Source organism: Columba livia, chromosome 4, assembly GCF_036013475.1.
Source record: "Columba livia isolate bColLiv1 breed racing homer chromosome 4, bColLiv1.pat.W.v2, whole genome shotgun sequence".
NCBI lineage: Eukaryota > Metazoa > Chordata > Aves > Columbiformes > Columbidae > Columba > Columba livia.
The window spans coordinates 36,042,784-36,054,823 of NC_088605.1; the positions used below are offsets into that span (position 1 = coordinate 36,042,784).

Consider the following 12,040-nt stretch of genomic DNA (forward strand, 5'->3'; position numbering starts at 1 on the left):
TAGTGTGGCCAGCAGGACTAGATAACTGATTGTGTCACTGTACTCCGCTCTGGTGAGGCCCCACCTTGAATACCGTGTTCAGAGAGAGTGCAGAGAAGGGTGATGAAGCTGGTGAGGGGTCTGGAGCACAAGTCTTATGAGGAGTAGTTGAAGGAACTGGGGCTGATTAGCCTGGAGAAAAGGAGGCTGAGGGGAGACCTTATCACTCTCTACAGCTACCTGAAAGGAGGTTGTAGCATGGAGCATGTTGGTCTCCCAAGTAGCAAGTGATAGGACCAGAGAAAATGGCCTCAAGTTGTGCCAAGGGAGGTTTAGATTGGATATTAGGAAAAAATTCTTCACTGCAAGGATTGTCAAGCATTGGAACAGGCTGCCCAGGGAAGTGGTTGAGTCACCATCCCTGAAGGTTTTTAAAGGGCATTTAGACAAGGTTCTTAGGGACATGGTTTAGTGTAAGAGTTAGCTTAGGTTATTGGAGTCAAGGATCCTGAGGGTCTCTTCCAACCAAAATGGTTCTATGATTCCATGATAAATAAAATGAATCAAAAGTATACTTCATGCTTTAGAAGTGGCTGAATTTTAAAATAATGTAAACTCTTTTTTTTAATAGTTGCTTCCAAGAAGAAAAATACCTGTAAAGTCTCAAACTGGCCTGAGTTTGATTCCAGGTATTAAGGAATTCCTTTGCTTAGGGGTTTTGAATGGCTGCTTGGCCCTTAATTCTATATTTCTGCCAGTATTTACCTTTATATTTTTCTCTGTATTATGAGACCTTTCTTTACAAGGTACAGTTGTGCTGTATATCAACTGTTTAATCCAGCCTTTTCCAGTCAAAAGCTAAAAGACATTGATACATAATTTTGATGCCTGAGATCCTAACCTTTCCCATTATAAAAAGGCTCCTTTTGGTTAATACATATAATTTTTAGATAAGGCACCCATGAAATTCATGTGAATATTGAAAAGCATAGGATAAGCTTAATGCTGCCTCTAACAAGATAAGTGATGGACGAACAGATGACCTTTTTAGTGGCAAAATATTTCTTTAGCTGAATCTTAAGACAGAAGAGTAAAAGACTAAGATTACATAATAAATTTCTAGGAAAAAAAAACAGTGGAGATAATTTACTTTTGTCTCTTTAAAGAACCAAGGTTTGACTAAAATTGTTACATTTGTTTTATTCTGCATAAATATCAACTCTGACATGAATTTGTGTTAGTCTTATTTTTGCAGTATCTACACACAACATGTTTTCTAAAATAAATTTTAGTAGAAGTTACACTGAAGCATCCCTTGAGATAGGAGAAAATACCTCTTTCAAAGTTATCTCAGGAATGAGGATTAAAAAGATAACTGAAAGCTTCATTTCATTTATCTTATCACATCTTTACTCCCTCATAAGAAACGAAGCGATAAATACTGTAGAAAAGAAAAACATACTGCAGACAGATTTCAAGGCTGCAACCTTTTAGATCAGTTGATGGAGATCCAGAAAGGAGGAACCATATTTTCCTTATTTTTAACTACCATGTGTTTCCCAGTAAAAATGTTTGTAAGACTACGGGATTAGAATGTACGAACTTATACATAATACTATAGGGAGAACTGAATGTTGTTAAAAGGTATGTATAGAATGTGTAGGATATCAGAAGGTGAAGCTGAAACTGGAAAAGCTGTGACTTTTTTTGGCTGGTGCTCAAAGAACTTGTGAAAAATCACATGGTGTGTGTCAACTGTGGGCTGACTGACCCAGACACATACGATTCTAGATGTATGTCAGAGAAGGTGGTCCTGGGATATATCTAAGTCGCACAGTGCAGTGCAAGGTCTCTTTATTGAATATAAATAATCACCAAACATTAAAGAAAATTATCAATAATAAATTAATACTATCTCATTTCATTACAGCCATATTATATTGTGGATTAAAGTAGTTATCTGTCATAACTAATTTTTAATTTTATTTTCTGTCAACAATTTTATCACTGAGGTACCTGTTAATATTTGTTTCAACAGTTTCAAAAGAACTGAAAGTTTGGAGGTCATGCCCTATTACTCTCTTCACACTGAACAGCAGATTAGTAAAACATAATTATGTGTAAAGTGTTTACAAATATGTGCAAGGGTTCCACAAGCTGGTGATTTGCAGAAAGCAAGCTGCTCTATTTTTACTGTAGCTGTATCTATTCTTTGTGCTCTGGGAACTATTCTAAAACACTAATAAACACTATTTCTGATCTCCTACAAAATAGAGACTGATACTGCATTTAGTATTCTTTGAAAATTATATTAGTGTATATGAAAGACAACCTGAAATTTCTATAATGTCTGAAACAATAATCCAGTTAGTATTTCTGTACAGAACCAGCATAACTGTAAAGGCAAAATATAAGAGTAATGAACACCAAAAGATACAACTAGACAGTTTTTAACTAGCTAACAAATCCTCCCAACCCACAAAGATAAGTTACAGATAAGTAAGTCTCTCTGATGTTTCAGGAAAAATATCTAAGTAAACTCAAATCTATTTATGTTTTGAAGTTATAGATACTTACCAAGGGGTCCTGGGAGACAAGCTGAACAGGAGCCAGCAACATGCCCTCCCCTCAAAGGAGGCAACTGATATTCTGGGCTGCATTAGGCAAGGAATTGCCAAGCAGGTCGAGAGAGGTGATCCTTCCACTGTACTCAACATTGCTGAGAGCACCTCTCAAGTGCTGGGTGGAGTTCTGGGCTTCCCAGCACAAGAGAGATACAGAACTAGTGGAAAGAATTGAGGCAAAGGGTGATTAAGGGATTCTCATAGACTCCCAAGATGATGAAGTGTACCTCTCCTATAAGGGAAGGCTAAGAGAGCCGGGACTTCAGCCAGGAGGTGAAAAGGCTCAGTTGTAAAATGGACAGAGCCGTGTTCCTTTCAGTGGCTCCCAGTGACAGGACAAGAGTCAGTGGGCACAGACTGAAACACAGAAGAGTCCCTCAGAACATCAGGAAATACTTTTTAACTGTGAAGGTGACTGAATACTGGAACAGATTGCTCAACATAAAGGTTGTGGAGTCTCTGTCCTTGGAGATATTCTAAAGCTGTCTGGACATGATGTTGGGCAACCTGTTCTACATGGCCCTGCTTGAGCAGGGGTGTAGAACCAGATGACCTCCAGAGGTCACTGCCAACTGCAACCATTATGTGATACCATCTTTACAAGTGAAAACAATGAGTTTGTGCATCTAAGAACTCAAAAGCTCATTTTCTTAATTATTAGTGGGTTTGTGAAACCTGTCAAGAAGAATCTCATCTACCATGGAAGTCAGGATTTAACTCATTATCAGCAGAGCCTGATAATTATTGGGGGGGGGGGGGAGGAGGCGCTAGAGGGGTGTGAGGAATCTCATAAGAAAAAATTTACTTCCCCTTATTTTATTTATTTTAATTTTTATTTTGTAGGTACCTATTCATATTTCACAAGAAAAGTCTGTAGAACTGGCTGAAAACATCAATTCACACAAGCTAGGTCTTTGACAAGTTTGTAATTATCATTAAGTAAACAAAAAGCAACCAAGAATAGTAGCACAACAGCAAACAGTAAAAAAAACAAACACACACCAAAACCAAAAACAGTGCAACTCCTGGAGCTTCAAAGATTTGTTTAGAATTTATATACATAACTGAATTTTGTCTTCATAAATACTTCATTAATAAGTTCCTGTAAGAAGCAGACAGAGTTCTGATCCAGAAAGGAAATATATGCTTGCTTAATTTGAAGCATAAGAATAATCATAATAAAATTAAAATAAACTAGGAATACATATATGCATACACACATGTTAAGCATATATAGAGAGATATGGACACATATCAAACAACTGATAACATTTTTCTTAGGACTCAGGCCGGTATCTTTCACTGCAAACTGCTAAATCAGTCAACTGATCCTACACATTTCAGTTCTCTTTGTACCTTATAATACAGCTACTCCTCACACACATGTACAATAGACTTGAAGAACAGCCTGGGGAAAGAACAACAGTGTTTCCTTTGAGGTTAAAATTTAAATTCAGACTCTAAAGTATCTACATGAAACTGTGCTTAAAATTATAAATTCTGTCATTCAAGGATTACATATAAAATTTATGTACACAAAACCTCTTACACTCTGTTTATAACAGGAGAAAAGTTTAAAAATTCATTTTAATCCTTTTCATTTTGTCGTTAGAAGTAGACTCAGTAGGTATATATAGTATTTAAAATTTGATAATGAATTAAAGCTTTTCTTAAGCTTTCACAATTAAGTCTTTCGTGAGTGGCTTTGCCTGTTAAAGAAACTAAAAAAATGCAAAGCAGAGCAACTGGCAGAATTCTCCAATGTCATACAGCTTTAAGTTTGAAATGCATGCATTTTTCTTAAAAAAAAGTAAAATCAGTAACAACTTCCCCCACCCCCCCCCCCGCCCCAAAACAAACAAAAAGCACATTTACAGACATATAATATAGAAATAGGTTTGGAAAACAAATGAAGGATGAACAATGGAGCAAGAAAATAAAGCCAGATTAAGGTCTTCCTCTGTCTGTAAAATGACATTTCATCTCTAAATATTAAGTACTACACCAAGAATTCTAAATTATATCAAAGGCAAAACTGTCAAAGACAAACACACGCAGTGCTTATTTTTCTGTCTTCTTTTAGGCATATGATTATTTACCACCCAATAGGTAATTATCCACTTTTCCTTTATTCTAAGCATCTATTCACTCCTCTGGAGAATGTGATTTGCATAAAGGCGATCTCCTGGGAGTTTTGGCTCTATCTTAAAAATCACGATCAATTTCTGTGTAATCCAGCTGGATATGAAGCGAGATATGGCACATAGACGAATGGAAATGCAAGAAGCACCAAAGCGTGAAAGAAAGTCACCTTGAAGGGCTGGTACTGCAGCATATTTCGCCTAAGGTTTTGTAGCTATATTACACACGCATGTTCAAAATACATACCGCCTAAGCACAGACTATATGAACAATTGCCTAATAGAGCAGCTAAACATCACCAGAATGTATATCCCAGCAAGGTTAGGATCCAAGTAAATTATACCTTATTGATAATTTGGTTTTTGCTTCAATTAAGCTTACAAACACCTGCACACTGTTTAGATAAACCTGGATAAAAACTGGTTCCTTTCAACAAAGGGCATTTGTATCTCATTTGCCATACAAAGGCCACAACATATGAACCATCTTTCTGAACCAAGAAGAAAAGATACAAGGTTATCACTTTTGATTAATGGCTTTAAACCTCATGATGATGTTGTCCTAGAATTCTCATTTGTCCTCTTATTATGGATATAAAAGTTATCCCTGCATTTGCTGGGCATCCTCCCCCATCAAGGCCTTGTAGGTCAGCCCATTCTGATAGTAACATTACATTATTTGTTTAAAATACATTTTTCTCAGAAAACCTCAGCATAAAACTCCCTACCTTAAACCAGCTAAGATCATATTCTGATTTCACTTAAAAGCATAAAAATAACTCAAACGAATTAACATCCACATGCCCCCTTGTGACTTATGCAGCTGCAAAATGCCTTTACATCCTGATGAGTAGTACAATTCAGAAACTTAGTCTTCAAGGAACTGAGTCTTTAAAAGGATCCATTCATTGCCAGCAGGGAGGAAATAGAAGAGGCTAAAATCTTAAATTAAGCCTTTTGACTGAGACAGTAGCCCACACCTAATGATGACAAAAGGCCTAATGCCCCCAAAATCTAAAGAAAGACCCTAATCTTTCTAATGATTAGCTATGGTGTGGGACACCTTAATAGAAATTTAATTGCTTCAACAGGATTTAGTATTTCTTATGAAAAAGACATATAAATGACATTAAAAATATGGATATATGTAACTGCAATTAATAATAAAAAATAGTAAAGTTTCGTTATATGTTATCCTTAGTCACAAGAATGTTTAGTGAGAAATACATTATAATGAGGTTAATTAATCACTTTCTAAGATACATATAGAATGGCATACAAAGATTATTCTAACAGCTTTACGCTGTTTGGTAAAAAGGATTATTCACTCTCAACAGAAGCTAGAAGGAGTCATTTATAAAAATTTCCAAGTACTAAATGTCATTTACTTTTTTTAAGAGGCATGGATTCTAAATCCCACCAAAAGAGACAGAAGATCGATGTAGAAGTGGATAAACGTGTTGCGGTTTTTTTATTCTTTTTTTTTTTTTCCTCATTAATGCATAAAATATTACAGAAACTATTTACACATATCCAAGAATTAAGGGCAGTATTTGTGCTTTCCTGCACTATACACATCCCCACACATTAAATTATAATGTTATTTAAGCTATTTTTCCCCGTAGGGACATAAATATGTGTAACACTGAACATATGTTATAAAATCACTGTGTGATTTTTTTTTTTTTTTATTACTTGAAAGTACAAGAACAGACAGGTTTAATGGTGGTTATAGTCTTACTATGACATACGACAGAAGAAACTAATCTATTGCCTCAGCCATGTACCACTCATTCACCCATTTCTAGATCGAATCCAGAGCAATATAGACTTTCCAGGTAAAGTATCTATAGGCTAAAAACAAATTGTAAAGTAAATAAAAAATTTCAAAGCGGAATGCAGAAAAGTTAGCTTTTCAACACAGCCCTGTATCTAAATGGTAGACCTTTTGTTCTCTCCTTGCTTCACAGATACATTCAGCTCCTTGAGATGATTTATGTGAAAAGTATTTAAGAATATTGTTCTAAAAACGCCATGAAGACAAAAATGAGAGTACGCTGGACTACAGCTTTCTTCTGCATTGAACATCAACCCAAATGAGAAATCATACAGTGCTAGCAATTTAGTCAGTGGTATTAGCAGAATAAAGGAACGGAATTTGAAAGATTACTGTTGAATGAGATAAAATGTGAAATTTAAAAGCCCTTTAAATAATGAGTTTCTTGCTGTTAAAATTTGCTACAGCTAGATAGCAAAACAATTACTTTATGACAGATTGTGGGGGAAATAGCAACTTTATTTAAAGGGTAGACAAATTTAATACGGTTATTTCTTTCTTTATTTTCTCCTTTGTACTGCCATGCTTTCTGAGCGAGTGGCTGTCAGGGACTTCTATGGACGATAACAATACAGAAACAAGGGACTACAAAACCCAGTGTTTCTATAAGTGAACTACCAGTGGACAAACACAATAGTTCTGCTTCTTTTATAAAATTCCTGTTAGGAGTTGGTGAGGAAATAACATTTTTTCTTTTGAAAAGAAATAAAAATTGCCAATGATTCTGCTGCTCTTGTAGGCCACTGTTTAGGGTGCACTGGCCTCTTTCCTTTCTTCCCAACTGTACAATAGTAGCTAGGGATTTGTATTTTCTCAGAAATACTACTTCACATTTTATGAAATACTTGTTTAATTGAAAAAAGTTCAGTACAAACTCTTCGATGGGTTTATTATTTCTTAACAGTTAACAGTAACTGGCTCTATTTCTTGGAAGTACAATCCCAAGTTGCCCAAATATCTTGCAACAGTAATCTGTGTAAATCTTCTTTCTGGCTGAAACCACAGGGATTTCTAGTATGTTTGCAGCACAACACAAAAGGTTTGCAGTATTTTTGAAGTGATCTAACTAAATTATAGTGGTAATTAGTTTATTTTTCAGGTTTTTTTTTTTTTTTTAAATTCATCTGGAGTCCTCAGATGAGACTACTGTGGGAATGAGTTGAAATTCCTCTCCTGTAGGTGTTCTTCCTAAAGCCAGCACAATGGAAAGTTATAGCTGTCACTCCTAAGTACAACTTAAATAATACTTTTACAAATGGAGTTCTAGCAGTGGAAAGCAAAAGGATGATTCAAGCTACATACACAGTGCAGGGCAGAAGGAACTTCTTGTTATACAGAATCACAGAATGTTAGGAATTGGAAGGGACCTCAAAAGATCATCTAGTCCAATCCCCCTGCCAGAGCAGGAACACTTAGATGAGGTTACACAGGAATGTGTCCAGGTGGGTTTTGAATGTCTCCAGAGAAGGAGACTTCACAGCCTCTCTGGGCAGCCTGTTCCAGCATTCTGTCACCCTCACAGAGAAGAAGTTTCTTCTCAAATTTAAGTGGAACCTTTTGTGTTCCAGTTTGTACCCATCACCCCTTGTCCTATCATTGGTTGTCACCGAGAAGAGCCTGCCTCCATTCTCGTGACACTCACCCTTTATATATCTGTAAATGTTAATGAGGTCACCCCTCAGTCTCCTCCAAGCTAAAGAGACCCAGCTCCCTCAGCCTTTCCTCATAAGGGAGATGCTCCACTCCCTTAATCATCTTTGTTGCCCTGTGCTGAACTCTCTCCAGCAGTTCCCTGTCCTTCTTGAACTGAGGGGCCCAGAACTGGACACAATATTCCAGATGCGATCTCACCAGGGCAGAGTAGAGGGGAAGGAAAACCTCCCCCCTTCTAATACATCCCAGGATGCCATTGGCCTTCTTGGCCACAAGGGCACAGTGCTGGCTCATGGTCATAATTTTATTTATAGAAACTTAAAATTTTCAATTTGTTTTGATCAGTTGTGAGATAGCCCACAAACACAAAATACTTAACCCTGCTCATGGTGGTGATTCAGGGATCTGCAAGACATAAGAGAGCATTTCTCATCTAAACTATTACTTAGACTTTTTCTTCACAATATAATTTTACAAAATATTGGAAAAGATTTTATAATACAACTGCAATCTTTATATTCAGGGCATTTAGCAGCCAGTGTCTCCAAGGGGGGAATCTCCAAAAACCTAGAATACTGAAGAAGTTTTCAGACATTGATATCTACAAGACATGTGGGACCTACTATCTATTACTTGGGCTTTTAGGATCAACAGGACACAGCAGCAAAACAGATCATACCTTCACTGAATTGCTTAAATCAAATTCAGGTAAGCCCATAGCATTATAAAATAACATTAAATACATATGTTAATTCAAACTAAGAGCAAATAAACACACCACTGTGTAGTGAACTTGCATTATACATTGACATCATCCCCCACTACCCTTGAAATATATTGGATGGAAAGAATTAAAAGAAAAAATGTGCACTCTTACGGCTCATTTGCTTGTATTATCTGAGGCTGTATGTAAATAATTTCAGTTAGAACCTTAAAGAACATTGAGATATAGAAGTTTCACACTAACAATATTTTAAATACATGAGGCTTCAACTTGATGGCTATCACTCCATATTTTTAAGAAAGGCTGATTTCTTTCATACTTTGTTTTGTTTTTAACTCTCCATCTCTAAGTAGCCTCTGTTGGTGGTTCTGAAAGCATCTATAGTGATTTCTTATGGGCTCAACATTTTTTTTTCCCCACCTTTTACTAATCTTCTTAAACACTTTTCCTGTATATATCTTTACACCAAGTTCCAGGGTATTCTACAGAATTCTCTCTAAAGTTTAATGAGACAATTCAAGTAAATCAGATGTTCTGAGTGACTCTAAACTTCTCCATGTCATGCTGTAAGAATTGACTGAGCTTTGAAACGCTTATGTTTTACAAACACAGCCAATAAATTAATAATCTCACCTAAGCACTCTTTGTAAATAAATTGAGAAAGCCCATTTTTTTTGCTCAGAAATTTTATGGCATAACACTAAGAGATCACTAATGAAACATAAAATGTTATAAAGATCTTAGAGAAGACATCACAATATCTTTAGCACCCCATTTGGAGAGCTGGTGTATTTTGACTTCCTCTACAGTCAATAGGAAAAAAAGACACGATTCCTCCAAAGACAGATGAATACAGCTGTTCCCAAATTCTTCTTTGAAGTAGCCTCTTTCTGTCCAAAAGCCCAACCTCATGAAGCAACTAGACACTCTAAATGCTCTGGTTTTGCTATCATTTATGAGTTGCATGAGAAATGTCTTACAGTACTTGTCTGACAACAAACCAACCCACAACATAACCAAAAAAACCAAACCAAATGAAACAAAAAAGCAAACCCAAACAAACTACAAAAAGCACCCAAACAAAAACCAAACACAAGAAACCCACCACGTAACAACTAGACCAATATCACCCAGAGGTGGTACATGTCTCAACCCTAAAAACATTCTAGGATCACAAAACAAACAGTTGTGTGTGCGCTCTTTTCATGATGTGACTGATCATGAAAGGGGGATTAGCTCTGAGCAGGAGCCAGTTGATGAGTCAGAGCTGTAAATGAAAGCTGAGAAACAGCTGGTTAGAGGAACACAATTGTGAATGGCTGTATGCAGGGTCAAAAATCACATTTGCCATACCCATCAGAATGGAAGATGCAACATCTGGGAAGCCAGATATGATCACTGATGATTCAACTACCTTGAAAGAAAGGACATTCTATTCAGAAAAAAAAAAATCTTTGGGACTAGGATATGTTTTGGATGGAGGAACTCCGAGGAATTTTAATTGGCCCAGGAACAGTCTGGATATTGATATTGTAAGTAGTAACTGAGGAAAAATTAAGAAAACAATGTTTGCAAAGCCTGACAATTTCTTGTAATGAGTCACCTATAATTCCAAATAATAATTATATCTTGAAATAAATAATTTATTGCTCATTTCTTATCTTTATTTGCACTCTGAGTTTCATGGACCAGGATTAAACTATATTTAAAAAAAACTTATTTGCAGTTCTGGAAAATGTATTGTACAATTCAAAAGAATTTTGACAAACATCAGAACCCCAACTGAATTCATCATGAATGCTTTCATTAGAAGGAAGACATAGGACAAGATTCAATGGCTGGCAGTTGAAGCTGGATAAAAAGCAGACTAACAGTAAAGTATATTCTATAGTGAGAACTTCTGATCTCTCTCATTACCTGTCTTGAATTGCTCTGAGGTCTCTTTAAATCTGTATCAAGTAACTTTCCCAGAGATATCTCCCACAGAACTCTGAACCTTACAGAAACATCACTTACTGTGAATTATTTGCCTTTATTTAAATGTTTTTTATAGTATAAGAGCGGTTCTTCCTTTCTGTGCTTATTTCAGACTATGATTTTGTCTTCCGCTCCAACCCTCCCCCCCCCCGCCCCGCCCCGATAAGCTCATTCTTTTAATGACCAATATTATTAACTGCACACTGTAACTAGTTTTGGACTCTCCAGTATAAGACAGACATACTGGAGAAGTCCAAACAAAAACTAACAAAATGGTCAGGGGCACAACATACAAGTTGAGAAAAACAAGTTTGTTCAGTCTTAAAACTAAGGGTAAAACCTGTTGATACTGACAATTACATTAAGTGAAGCACTTCTCAGAGATACACAGCAGAAGCATGAAAGACAAAGTAAAAACACGGGAAATTTTAATTCAATAAAGGAAAAAAGCTTAATTGCAGTGAGGGCAGATAGTCTATGAACAGGGGCCATAGAAGACTGTACAACATCCATCCTTAGAGATATTTGAAAACCCAATTGCACAAAGCCCTGAGCAACCTGCCATAATGATGAGGTTAGCCTACATGATGTCCATAGCTCCCTTCCAACCTGCAAGATTTTGTGATTCTATTGTTATAACTGGGCTTATTTAAAATACTGCTATCCAATGGGAGAATTCAAGCTGTAAGCCTTATATGCAAAGATTTTCAAGCAAGCAGTAATATGAGCTTTAGGCTATGTTAAAATCCTAAATACGAATCAGCTCAGACTTTGTTGCTGTTTATTATGTTTTACTTGTACATTTTACTTTTTTGGAGGCTGAGATACCGTCTTTAAATTTATTGAAAACCTAGAAAACCAGTAAGTGTGGAGTTGATGAGGCTGGTAGAGCATGCAGAAGAAATACACTTGGTCTTCCTTTCCAGAAAAAAGGTTTTCATATAAATCATCCAAGTAAACAGAAGAATAATTTTCATTGAAATAACTGGTAACCCAAATCCTTTTCAACATATGGTTTTTAAGTAGTGAAAATAAATATTAAATCTCTTCTGTAGTTTATATAGTAAAGATCAGGAAACTCATTTTCGCAATATTAAATTATCTG

At 36.1% G+C, this 12,040-nt stretch overlaps 1 protein-coding gene across 21 annotated transcripts in view; it reads right to left on the reverse strand.

The window, feature by feature from the left end:
• Nucleotides 1-12,040, reverse strand: part of TENM3 (teneurin transmembrane protein 3) — a 1,347,463-nt gene that overhangs the window by 948,296 nt on the left and 387,127 nt on the right. The window lies entirely within an intron of this gene.